At 39.4% G+C, this 14,083-nt stretch overlaps 1 protein-coding gene across 5 annotated transcripts in view; it reads right to left on the bottom strand.

Moving 5' to 3' along the window:
* The window catches only part of LOC131239920 (uncharacterized), a 29,606-nt gene that overhangs the window by 12,437 nt on the left and 3,086 nt on the right, over nucleotides 1–14,083 (bottom strand). For 2 of the 5 annotated variants that reach the window (XR_009168486.1, XR_009168485.1), the window contains one exon: nucleotides 13,765–13,911. The gene's annotated coding sequence lies outside the window, so the exon portion shown is untranslated. Of the gene's footprint in view, nucleotides 1–113; nucleotides 355–1,149; nucleotides 1,273–1,327; nucleotides 13,912–14,083 lie in introns of those variants that run through there. The other 3 variants (XM_058237852.1, XM_058237855.1, XM_058237853.1) reach the window with 3 other exon arrangements.

Below are 14,083 nucleotides of genomic sequence, written 5' to 3'. Positions count from 1 at the left end.
GACAATTGTGCTGAGAGTAAACAGATTAGTGTAATTAGGAATAACTACCAAGAAGAAGATAGAAATACAAAAAAGAAACACAATGATGACAGAGGACAATAGGTGATGGTTACCTGATTGAGAACCTCAAAGTCCGATGGCTGTTTAGCCATTGAGTAATACCCCTGCATTGATCGAAGCCCAATGCATATGAATATGGAAGACCAATATTCAAAGTTCAAACATGTTAAATGTACATCCTCGTTGTCATACAGGTGCCAGAATTTTGACCTAAAATACCACTACAATGTCCTCGTTTAGATTCTTTGTAAATTAACTAGGAAACAAATTGTTAAAAGAACAAAACGATCTTCAACCATAAATGACATTGGTCAGGAGTGTAAAAACATTGGTTGGGTAGAGTAATACAAAAATAAGCACCAACAATTAAAATCTATGTATCTAACAAGTGAGAAAACTTTATCAACACAAAATTCATTCCATACTTATAGTTTTCTAGTATTAAAAACACTCCAGATGATATCAAGAATTAAGGGTCAAATATGGACAGCATAGTAAAACATTTAAGGGATTAAATTCAGTAAGAAATTGATGAAAGGAGTGGTCCATATTCAAAGCAAATGAGTTAAATGAGTAAACTGATGAAATATTATGATATTTTCTTATCCATGGTGAGGCCAATCATATGCCCCAAATCCAATAGTTTAAGTTCCCCATGGAAAACTATACAATTACTTTATGAATAAATGCATATATTCTGACATTTTAATCTCTGACCTGGAAATAGACAGGTTAAGAAGAGAAATACAGCCACAATCCACATTCACCTGAAAATTTTCCTAAGAGAGGTGACTAGGATCTTCCAAACTAATAGATTTTTCGGGCATGGTTCATCCATAGCCCTTGATCCCTTTGATAGAGCAATCACCACAAAAAAAGATGCCTGATGTATATTTTCCATTATCCATAAAAAGGATGTATATTAAAAATGAATTTGTATAAAAAAATTCAATAGGCCAAGACGGATAATATCTCGCCTCATGACGGATTTGGCCCTTGGCCATTATAAACTGTTACCGGACTAAAAACATTGGGAATTCTAGAATCAAGAAGCTGTAGAGTTAAAACAAAAGATGGGGTAACCCACACCATTGTGATAAGAACTATGTGATCAGGGCAATGATGCACTGTCAAGAATGTAACTGAGTTAATAGATTCCTCATCATGTGGCCTCATTGTTAAAAGTGGCAATGCCTTCCTGTCTTCCCAAATCTTTACCCGTTCCAAATCATATAGAATATTTCAAAAATGGCAAGATTAAAAAAACATAACTTCCCAGCAAGATTAATATCAGCAATTCAAAAGATTTGAGTTTCTCGAATAAAAATTCAAGAGATATACCTGGTTTGTTATAACCCAATTAACAAAGGGTAAGCGTAGCTCATGACACAACTCCAGCATGTTCCCTCAAGGAGTCAAAAAGTTTTGACAGCCTTCCTTCTCAATGTAAATGAAAACAATTAGACAATTCCAACAAGCAACAGACGTTGGCTGAATGAAATCGATTTTATGATAACCTCAAAATATGCAATACAAGAAATAAACTGACTTGATCAATGAGGAGCTTCCAGTTTGATGAGCCTCAGCAATGACCAGTGTTTACTTACCTGGAATGGACCAAACTGTCAGATTGGTTGGGATAAGAACTCATCATTGAAACAGGACGGGTTTTGGCTGGGACTGATAGGTATGCCGCATCAATTCAATAGCTTTTAACATGATTACCATTAAAAAGAGTAGACTAACAGATGTACACAAAATAAAGCCAACAGGACCCAGGGCATTGGACCTGACGATATTGATGATAAATGGCAAATGGCGCTGAATTCGAAAGAAGTGGTAGAAGCTCTTGAACTATGCTCTAAGTATCCAGCTCTATAGATGCAATTATTAGGCTGCGCAAAAGGTTGAATCTTAGTATCGCCACTGAATATTAACAACTTGCTAGCACTCAGCCAATCAGTACATCCTTTTGTATATTTACCTAGTAAAACCATTTTCTTTCCACATCTTTATGGCTTCTGGTGATGCCCTTCTTCCAGGTTTTGTTGATTTCAAATCTTGGGAACTGTGTAAGTGTTGTCATCATGTATGCCATCTAAGTGGTTAGTAGAACAAGGAGACGTATCCATAGGATCCAAAGCTCTATTTTCAGAAGAAAGAGATGTTATCAGTGGTGCTAACTGATGGCTGAGATGAGTTAAGAGCAGAATTGAGACACAAGTACCAGAACATTAGATGAGACACATTCAGTTGACAAGGCAGTTTTGGCAACAATTGACTGAATACTAGAGACCAAACCTTTTCATGAGATACGGATTGTTCAGTACAGCTGTTTTGATCAAAACAAAGTTCAGAGATAGGAGACTGCACAATCCTGCATTAAAACAAATCTATAAATATCCCAAACTTTCAGGAAAAAAAAAAGAGAGTAAAAAATATAAATACAGGAGTGCCAAACTGATTTTAACTATGTCCAAGATGGTAGGACACGACACAACCCATACTCGACCCAATTTTGACCAGGCCAATTCTCCAAATGGTGGACCCAAACCTGGTCTGATTTCTAAATGAGTCTGAAGAATTGGAACTGGACGCATTAAGATCAGGTTGGGTCCATTGGGTACCTTTTGGACAAAATCCAAATCAAACAAGAGGTAAAGCAATCAAAAGCAGAACCTCCGTATTGGAGACTGCAATACCTGAAAATGAAGCTTGGGCACCTAAAATTAAGCAAACAGATTTAAATGAGATGAAATTCATTTTTTAAGTGGCAACCAAACAGGCCCCCTTAGCACCTCAACGGTCAGACGGCCATTACAGGCTCACCTCTTTTCCGAGTTGGTGTTATGGTGGTGGTTGGTTGGGTCTTGTAGCTTTCAATTGCTTTATCTTGTCTCTCCAGCATCCAACCACAAAATAATGAAGAAATGGTCCACTGCTATTATAGTGGTACAGGCTGTAATAGTGCTCCTGGTTGTAAAACATTGCCTGCATCAGATTACTACTGAGGCAACAGAATCTTTTCATCAAGACTTGTCACCAAAGGTCCGGGGGTGGGCTCCATGCCAATCACTTATGGATCCCACATGGGCAACTGATGGGCCCGCATGATGGCAGGTTGCCTAGTGGACCCTACAGGGCCACAAGGTTGGAGGGACCAACTGTGGGGCCCAAAACGATCCTCTAGTCACATGATTGGACCATTTAACAGAAGGCAGTTCCTATTGCATGGTAGCAGTAAATTAGCAGTCTCCATATTCAGGTTGTAGTGTCCTTTTTCTACTTCAAGCCTGTTTGACCAATCTAGCAAGTTACCTACTTAGTATTGATTTGTAATTAGAATTGGAGTAGGAAATTGGAAACAAAACACTATATATACAGAGCCATATGTATGGAATATTTTGGGGTGGGCCAATTTGGCCCTGTATTGCATATCATATCCAGATACTATGGATACAATACATATTGGCTGATACAAAACCTATAATCAAATTGATGGATGAAACAGTAAAATGACATGCATGTGACACACATCAAAGTTAATCATTATGTCAAATAACAAGAAGCAAAAAAATTGATTTTTTTTTTTTTTTGTTTTCCAGTTCCCTTAGATGGATTAGTGGATTTTAATTAGGAATTGTTCAAATGAAATTGACATGACCAAAGAAATGACAAGACGAAAGTCAATCACATGCCCTGAATCTAGTTTCCCCCTAGCTCCTTCAGTTATAAATGAATGGGCGTTGGCTACCAACACATATAACATGACCAACAAGAAAGTTCATAAGTCAATCTCATTCAGCATCATTTTCAAAAGTAAAATTTGCAACTCAATATTCAACAAGTACCTGAAGATGTGAAGCAGTTGCTGCAGCTCTGAGTCACCTAGAAATAAAGCTCGCCTTCTTACCATTTCTGCTGCACAGAACAGATAATTGTATTAAGATCTAAATCATCCTGAATTAGAATCCATAGAGAGTGGACAGCTAAGATTTCTGCAAACCCAACTCAACCTAACCCTAAGAAATATACCCCATCTCAAAAAGAAGCTAGTATTTATCAGAAAATCTCTCCTGACACTAGCTAGTAATGCACATTGAAAGGAGAAAGAAAATGACAATATTTCACACTTCACAGAATCCCACTTCCAAACATCTTAACAACCAGTCCATTAGAAAGAATATTCCACCTCAATGTAATTAAAAAAAAAAAAACATGTATCTAATTCTTTCACCTAGCCATGGATGCTTTCGGGAGACTTCAACATTGTTTTTCACCCATGGAAAAGAAAACCGAGGGGGCATAGGAATTGATGGATGACAATGGAATCCTAGATATTGGCTTCCATGGAAACACATTCACTTGGGATGATTGCCATCTGTCAAATCTAGGAAGTTTGCTAGAGGTTTATTGAGGTTTTTTTTTTTAGTCTTCTTGAGTTTTTGTCAGTAATAATAATAATAATAATAAAACTAGTTCAATTGAGTCGACTAGATGGGGCTGAGTTGAGCCACAAGTTGAGCATCAACAATGCATATACGTACAAGGTCACTATAACAATTCTAACAGTTGATTTAAGTAGAGGGAATCATAATCCCATCAGTCTACACAAGACAAAACAGTTCTCATCTCACTCATGATTCTGGGTGGAAGAATCCCAAAAGAGAGAGAGAGAGAGAGAGAGAGAGAGAGAGAGAGAGAAAAAAAACATAAACAAAAATGGATTAAATTAAATTCATACAGTAAGATGGCTGATGGCTCATCTAGAATACTGTCGGAAATTTACTATTATATCTAGAGGCTTCAAATTACAACACCAAAGTGACAATAGATTGAAACAGCTTAGAGATTGCTTTAAATTTTGGCAACAGCCAAAACTAATCCCTGCAGGTTTACCACAACATGGACAAATTATCATGGTAAAGAATCAAATAATGCAATGTGTGTGTGTAAGTTTTGTGCACAATACTTTGGTTTCAGGGATTTGCTATTTTTGGAACGTAAAGTGGTTTTTTTCTTTCTTTCTAGGATGACTTAGTACTAGAAGTCAGCAAATCGAAGCAATCTCCTGTTCAAATCTCCACTAGCAATAACCAAATATTGACTGACTAAATTCAGCCTAAGTGAACAAGAGCTTTGCTAAGTTCGCTCTTGTTATTGCATGAAAATAAATATGTTCCATTCAGCAGGTGGGCGATGATTTTAGAAGCAGTTGGATGGGTAAAAAAACTTCAGCCAAGTTATTAAAGTTTTTTTAGTCATATATTGGTTTCATAAACTGTGGCCCACCTGATGAGTGGACCAACCTGATTCTTGGGCAAGAGCATTTACATAGCAGTACCTCTCCAATGAATGGATTGGAATTTGGATCTCATACCAATTTGCCAAGTGGCGGATGTGTGGCATGTGCATGAGCTGCCTTGTACATGTGTGTGGGCTTAGAAAGTTCACTGAACAAAATGAGATTTTAACATAGTGCTGGACTAGTTGTATAGGTCATAAATAAACAACATAACCCTATGCCATGATTTCAAAAAAACTAAGTTTGCTTTCTGAATTTTGAATATCCAAAGCACAAGAAAAACAACAAAAGAGGAAAATTTGCCAGCTTAATCTAATAGATAACCTCATCTTATTCAATGCGATGGGTTTTGTTGCCTTGCTCTTATTCAAGAGGATGGGGAGTGACCAGGATGTTGCCAGTAGAGCTAGAGCTGGGTGGATGAAGTGGAAATGTACCTTCGGGTTTTGTGTGACCAATGCATGCCTCGAAACTGGAGGAGAAATTTCTTTGTGACATCTATTCGACCAACTATGATGGGTTCTGGGCAAAGAGAGGACATCATAAGCAAAAACTGAGCATTGCAAAGATGAGGTTGTTAAGATGTATGTATGGGAAGGCTAGGAACGGCATAGTTAAGAATGAGGTGTCCAAAGCAACCCAGTAGCAGTCCCAATAGAAATAAAATGATGATGATCAGATTGAGAGGGTGTGGTCATGTGCAATGAAGACCTGAGACAGCTCTTTTAAGGAGAGAAACATTGATTAGAGTTGCAGGGCCTGAAATGAGAATGAGAGAAAAACCTAAAAGGGCATTGATTGAGGTGGTGAGAAGGGATATGAGGGCTTGTTCACTAACCTAGGGTAGGGACTTACATAAACCTGACCCCAAATAGTTGGGACAAGGCTATGATGATGATGAAGTTGTGATGCTAGTGATTCTATCAGCGGCTAACAAGGAGCAAATCATACTATTTCTTTCTAGCTGAATATACTCAAAGACAGGTTAGATGCAGCAGAATTTCAAAGATTACCAGTCCAATGCAACAAGGGGTGCCCTGCTCACTCAGTACAAATGCTTGAAGAAGACTCTGTGCAGAATGTGTCTGCTCAGGTGTTTCAGATATTTATAATCGCAGTCTCTATTGCTCCAGGTCTGGGTTTAGTGATGGTAATTTTTGCACCAGAAATCTAAAATTGCCTTGATTGGTCAGTATCAAGGCATCAAGGAAACAAGTGCTTAGACAATCACAATCATCACAAGTCTTAGAACAGACCTGACAGATCTGTTTTAAACAGCCTCCATCCTCTCCATATATAGAAGGAACAACAGATCGGGGAACAACAACTTCTACAGTTGTACAAATTTACAGAAAACCCCCCCAAAAAGAAAAAAGAAAAAAGAGGAGAAATGTCACCTCCTTCCATCCACAGGGAAATGCGAGAGGGGGACGAGCTCAAACAGAGGCGTCGACATGGGCGTTGGGAGCGGGGAAGTGCGGCAGACGGGTCACGAAGCATTCAAGCGTAGCCACGCGTCAACGCAGCAGAGATGGAAGAAATGGCAGCAATCTGGCAACATCCTCAACATCTCTGTCCTTGTAATCACAGAGACAGATGGAGCAGATAGAATCGTCGGCGTGATCCTTGGAGTTGCAGAAGGAGAACGTTGCAGAGAGAGAGAGGGAGATGGAGGGAGAGTGAGAGGGAGACCGAGTGGAGAGGTTGCAGAGAGAGAGAGAGAGAGAGAGAGAGAGAGAGAGAGAGTCGGGGTGGGGAGAGGAGCACAAATGAATTTAGGGCTGTGTTTTTTTGTTTTTATAGGGCCCCTTAGCCGGCAGCCGGTTTGAATTTAGGGCTGCGTTTTTTGGTTTTTATAGGGCCCCTTTGCCGGCAGCCGGTTTTGTAACCCCAACCGTCGGATATGCCCATTTTTCTCGTAGTGCCAATACATGGAAATATAACTAGACTGTCTAAAGGGCTAAAATTTATCTTTTGGTGCCTATGTCAGTTACAAGTAAATGATAAACACCTTGCTAACATCCACTGCATGTATGCTCACCTACGCACGTGAGCATCTTTGCACACGTGTCATGGGTGTCTAATCCGAATGATCCATGCGATGCGGTATCCGCTGAAACCCCAAGGGAAAAAAATTTCACCCTGATCTTAAATTCTGGTGGGCGATAACAAAGAGAAATGTAAATTAAGAGAGGAAACTGATTTCATTTTTCATGGCGCACCATAGTTTTGGATTAAAGTAAAAATTCGGCCCAGGGAATTTCATGAGGTGGTTTTTCACGTGGACCGTTCAAATTTTGGAGTCACATCACCTATGATGAGTTCTCAAAAAAGTTCGCACATGCGAACTGGTGCGTAGTTGAGCAGTCGGCATATAGAGTCTACGCACGTTCGCACCTTTTCATACGTGTGTCATGGGCCACTCATCCGAACCGTCCATGTGATGCGGAATCCCATGAAACCCCTATGGAAAAATTTCCACCTTGATCGAAAATTCTGATGGGCTATATAGCAAAGAGAAATACAAATCAAGGGAGGAAACTGTTTTCAATTATCATTGCCCACCAAAGTTTTGGATCAAAGTATAAATTGGGCCAAGGGGTTTCATGCGGTGCTTCCTCACGTTGATCGTACAGATTTTCGAGTCACATCACGTATGATTTCTCAAAAAAGTTCGTTACCCACTAACTGCTACGCAGCTGAGCATTCAGCATATAAAGTCATGCTCACGTGCGCACCAACGCATGTGCGCACCTTTGCACACGTGTCATGGGTGTCTAATCCAAACCATCGATGAGATGCGAAAACCCATAAAACACCAAGGGAAAAATTTTCACCCTAATCTAATATTCTAGAGGGCCATAGCAAAGAGAAATGCAAATAGAGGGAGGAAACTGTTTTCATTTTTCATTGCCCTCCGAAGTTTTGGATCAAAGTAAAAATTGGGCCCACGGGGTTTCATGAGGTGCTGCATCACGTGGACCGTTCAGATTTTGGAGAAACCACACATGATGAGTTCTCAAAAAAGTTCGCATGAATTCCGTGCGAACTGGTTTGCAGCTGAGCATTCGCCATATAGAGTCATGCTCACCTACGCACATGCGCACCTTTGCACACGTGTCATGGGTGTCTAATCCGAACGGTCCATGTGATGCGGTATCCCATGAAACCCCAAGGGAAAATTTTTCACCCGGATCTTAAATTCTAGTGGGCCATAACAAAGAGATGCAAATCAAGGGAGGAAACTGTTTTCATTTTTCATGGCGCACCATAGTTTTGGATCAAAGTAAAAATTGGGCCAAGGGTGTTTTATGAGGTGGTGCTTCACGTGGACCGTTCAAAGTTTCTAGTCACATCACGTATGATGAGTTCTCAAAATAGGTCACACACGCGAACTGGTGCGCAACTGAGCATTCGGCATATAGAGTCATGCTCACCTACACACATGCGCACCTTTTCACACATGTAATGGGAGTCTCATCGGAACCGTCCATGTGATGTGGAAACCCATGAAACCCTAAGGGAAAATTTTCCACCGCGATCTAAAATTCTGGTTGCCATAGCAAAGAGAAATGCAAATCAAGGGACGAAGTTCTTTTCATTTTTCATTGCCCACGAAAGTTTTGGATCAAAGTCATGGGTTGCGTCTTCACGTGGACCGTTCAAATTTTGAAGTCACATCACGTATGATGAGTTCTCAAAAACGTTCGCATGAGTTTCATGCAAACTGGTGCACAGCTGAGCATTCGGCATTATAGAGTCACGCTCACTTACGCACATGTGCACCTTTACACACGTGTCATGGGCATCTAATCCGAACGGTTCATGTGATGCGGAATCCCAAGAAGGCCAAAGGGAAAAATTTTCACCCTGATATAAAATTCTGGTGGACCATAGCAAAGAGAAATGCAAATCAATGGGAGGAAACTATTTTCATTTTTCATGGCCTCCCAAAGTTTTGGATCAAAGTAAAATTTGGGCCCGGGGGTTTCATGAGGTGCTGCTTCACGTGGACCGTTCTGATTTTGGAGTCACATCATGTATAATGAGTTCTCAAAAAAGTTTGCATGAGTTCCGTAACGAATGAGTCATGGTCACTAGCGCAGCTACGCAAGTGCGCACCTTTGCACACGTGTCATGGGCGTCTAATCCGAACAGTCCATGTGATGCAAAATCCCATGAAACCTCAAGGAAAAATTTTCATCGTGATCTAAAATTCTAGTGGGCCATAGCAAAGAGAAATGGAAATCGAGGGAGTAAACTGTTTTCATTTTTCATTATACGTTATGTGACTCCACAATCTAAACGGTCCACGTGAAGCAACACCTCATGAAACCCCAGGGCCCAATATTTACTTTGATCCAAAACATTGGTGGGCTATGAAAAATGAAAACAGTTTCCTCCCTTAAATTGCATTTCATGGGCTAGATGTGGTTCACAAATCTAGCCCATCTATTGTATGTGTCCCACTTGGATGACGGGTAAGACCAAGTGTCAGCCGCATTGAAAACTCAGGTGGGCCCCACAAAGTGCGTTTATATGTTTTAAGCATGTCTTCACATGGTTTTAGATGGTATGGCCCACCTAAGTTCCTTACCTAAAGTGGACCCATGAAATGCACGGTATTGAGATAGGTTGGGTTGGGTCAAGTTGGTTCTAGGGGCGCCTCGTACCTGATCCATTTAAGAATTTTAGTAAGAATTTTAGTAAGAATCTAGTTAGAGTTTTGGACTTAAGACCCAACCCATTAAAATTTGAGACCGCTTTAGGTCATGCTAAAATCAAAATCAACCAACCCATTAATTTAATGGGTCGATATTGGCCCCTTAATCCAAATCTAACCCATTTATCACACGGGTCGCATTAAGGTCAGTAGGAATGTCAATGGGTACCCGAAGCCATAGGTACCATATGAACTCGAAACCCACCTTAAAAGTAGGTTGAGTTAGCTAAACTGTAGACTGACCCAACCTGCGCTTAAGGCCACCCATTTTAAATTAGGGCTACGCCCGTGAGTGGGTCTATATTAGGCTCAAGTCCAACCCATTCGAGTTAGGTCTCGAACCCACAAGCCAATATGGCCTATTTGTTGCCTAATGCAAAGTACAATTCTTGTAAGGTAAATAGGTAGCAGGAAAAGTTCACAAGGGAGATGGTGTTCTCTTACCATGACCATCGAGTGATGAAAAGACCTATTAAGAAGAATGTCACATGTTGATTTAATGCAACTGCTTGGACCTGTAATAAGATCAAGAGAACTACAAAGATGTAAAATCAATTATTAAATTCTTTCTATAAATTTATGCTGTATTAGAATAAAGAAATATGACTAAAGTTTATTAGCTCTGAACAAAATAGTGATGAGAAAGACCTTAGTGAGATTCAGGCTAGCCACACATATCGGCTAATTTCAGCGCTTCCTTTAAAATAGGCTTTCCATGTCTTCTAAAATAGAACTTTGGTTCAGGCCTTTGCCAGGAACCTCATAATCAATACCATCCCCCACAAGTATGCCATCCTCTTCTGCTCTAGTAATAGATGCGGCTTGTTTCCTCTTGAATTGAGGTGATTCTTTACTATTTCTCTTTCTGCTTGATGTTTTGATATTCGACCATCAGGTTATGAGGGTTTGTTATCCACATTGTATTCATTGCCAACAACAGAAATCTTACCTGCATTAAAGAAGCAAGGACATTTTATACATGAACTCACTTTTCGTACAAGTGGCAAATGTTAATGAGATCTGTAGCAACCATCAAGTAGGTCCTACCATGAATGGGCCATATCCCAAAATACACACTACACCAAAATCCATATTTAGGAACGGTGGAAAACTGTTACTAAACCATTTATAAACGGTTTTCAACCGTGGTTAAATAGGGCATCGCAAAAAATTAGGGACCGTCGCAAATTTTCAATTTAGGAACAGTTTTGAACCCTTATTTCGAAAGGTCGATAAAAGCCGTGCAACTATTGGGAAAGGCAACTACTAGCTAATGACTCGTAAAATATTTAATGAAATATTTATTGGAAATGTTTTTTATTTTTTCTTCCAAATGTGGGTATTGGAGAGATCAATATGTCATCTGGTAGAAAATAATAGCTATTCTTAGTGAGACCAACAACATAAAATAGAGTTAATTATTGAAGGTAATGCTTAAAATGCCATCAAAGTTAATTTCCAATATGTGCAATGCTTAAAACGCCATTAAAAAGTTAATTTATGTGCAATGCTTAAAATACCATCAAAAAGTTAATTTATGTGCAATGCTCAAAATGCCATCACAAGCTTCATAAATTGTAGCGTTATAACTCCATCCTAGCACTGATGTTAGCGTTATTTACTCATCTTGAAGACAAGCACAATGAACTAAAAGTATGTTTTATCATTGATAGTGTTATGTTATTTATAAGATCAAATTATCACGAAAAGAAAGAGAAAAGAAAAAAAAAAAAAAAAAAAGAATCAAGAAGCCGAGGAAAGAGAAAAAAATGATGATACTCAAATATCAATCCTACTAGTGGTCATTTTTCTCTCTTTTCTTTTTTCCAAGAAAAAACAAGTATATGTGGGCTGCACTGTCGAACTGATAGTCATTTTCAGCAATACGATTGACTATGGGTGCTACAAGTCAATTAAACCATTGATCCATTTTAAAATAAATGGTCAATTATGGTGACATCCCATATGGAAAAAAAAAAGTCAGTAGGTTCCCCTTTTACACTTGCACAAATGGTCTTAAAAAGCAGCCATTAAAATCACATTTATCTTTTTTTGCTTCTCACATAAGTGATGATCTCCAAATTCACCAACAGTTGAAGTACAAAAGTCAACTAATGATTAAAAAAAAAATAATCAAACATTGGTCAATTACTAGCTATTACAAGTAGGTGGTTTAGTATTGATGCTACTGAACATGGTCCAAATATGCCGAATGCTCAGCTGCACACCAGTTCGGACGGAACTCGTGCAAACTTTTTTAAGAAAACATTATACATGGTGTGACTCCAAAATCTGAACGGTCCTCGTGAAGCAGTAACTCATAAAACCCCTTGGGCCCAATTTTTACTTCGATCCAAAACTTCTGTGGGCCATGAAAAATGAAAACAGTTTCCTCCCCTAATTTGCATTCTCTTTGTTATGGCCCACTAGAATTTTAGATCAGGGTGAAATTTTTTCCTTAGGGTTTCATGGGATTCCGCATCACATGGACCATTCGGATTAGATGCCCATGACACGTGTACAAAGGTGCACAAGTGCGTAGGCGAACGTGACTCTAAATGCCGAATGCTCAACTGACGGAACTCGTGCGAACTTTTTTAAGAACACGTCATCATACGTGATGTGACTCCAAAATCTGAACAGTCCACGTGAAGCAGCACCTCATGAAACCCCCTGGGCCCAATTTTTACTTTGATCCAAAACTCTGGTAAGCAATGCAAAATGAAAACAGTTTCCTCCCTTGATTTGCATTTCTCTTTGCTATGGCCCACCAGAATTTTAGATCATGGTGACAATTCTACCCTTGGGGATTAATGGGATTCCGCATCACATGGACAGTTCGGATTAGACACCCATGATATGTGTGCAAAGGTGCGTACGTGTGCAGGTGAGCATGACTCTATATGTCGAATGCTCCACTGCGCACCAGTTCGCACGGAACTCTTGTGAACATTTTTGAGAACTCATCATACGTGATGTGACTCCACAATCTGAACGGTCCACGTGAAGCAACACCTCATGAAACCCCAGGGCCCAATATTTACTTTGATCCAAAACATTGGTGGGCTATGAAAAATGAAAACAGTTTCCTCCCTTGATTTGCATTTCATGGGCTAGATGTGGTTCACAAATCTAGCCCATCTATTGTATGTGTCCCACTTGGATGAGGGGTCAGACCAAGTGTCAGCCGCATTGAAAACCATCTGTGCCATTTGTAGTTTTAAAAGAGAAAGACAGCCAATGGCATAAAATATATAGATGCGATCAATACAAGGAGCAAACCTGGCTGAGCACCAAGTTCAATCACATGTAACTTTGATGTAATCTGTCCTGCATTGGTGGTCTTTGAGGCAAAGGCAATAAGAATGGAAGGGTTTTCATTTCCAGCAACCTGTTTAAGCCATGAAGATCATAAAAAAAGTATCAAACCAATTCAAACAACAGCAAACTGAACAATATATGGGTAGGATATGTTGGTATGCAAGATGATAAACAAAATGAAGGAAAGGCCCACACCTTTAGCAAAGCAAATGATGCAGCATGTGCTTCAAGAGCTTGACTACGCTGCTGATCCACAGAAAAAAGCTGCATATTCTTCTTCACCAGCTGTGGCCTCTGCAAGCAAAATTGGAAGACAAAACAGAAGAATTAGAAACATATTTCAAGGTTATAACGTAAAGGGATAGAATTTATTTTCAACTACTACTGAATTCAAATCTAATCACTACCATGATTGAAGGAAAAAAAAGATGTTGAGGAAGTAGGCCATCTGTTCCAGGGTAATATGAAGCAGAAAGCGGCATCACATGATAAGATCAAGCTCCTGGCAAACAAGCTCAGTACTCTAAGGTGCATGGAAACAAACACAAAAGAATCTCTCCGGCAATAAAACTATATGATCAATAAATTCATCGACTGTTATTTACAATGTTAAAATCAGCAATTAATTACTCATTGCTGATATTATTTCCAATAAATAGTTGCATAAAAAATGA

The sequence above is a fragment of the Magnolia sinica genome, chromosome 3 (assembly GCF_029962835.1).
Source record: "Magnolia sinica isolate HGM2019 chromosome 3, MsV1, whole genome shotgun sequence".
NCBI classification, from domain to species: Eukaryota; Viridiplantae; Streptophyta; class Magnoliopsida; order Magnoliales; family Magnoliaceae; genus Magnolia; species Magnolia sinica.
Note: the sequence above shows the minus strand (reverse complement) of the source record. Positions and strands in the feature narration are given on the sequence as shown.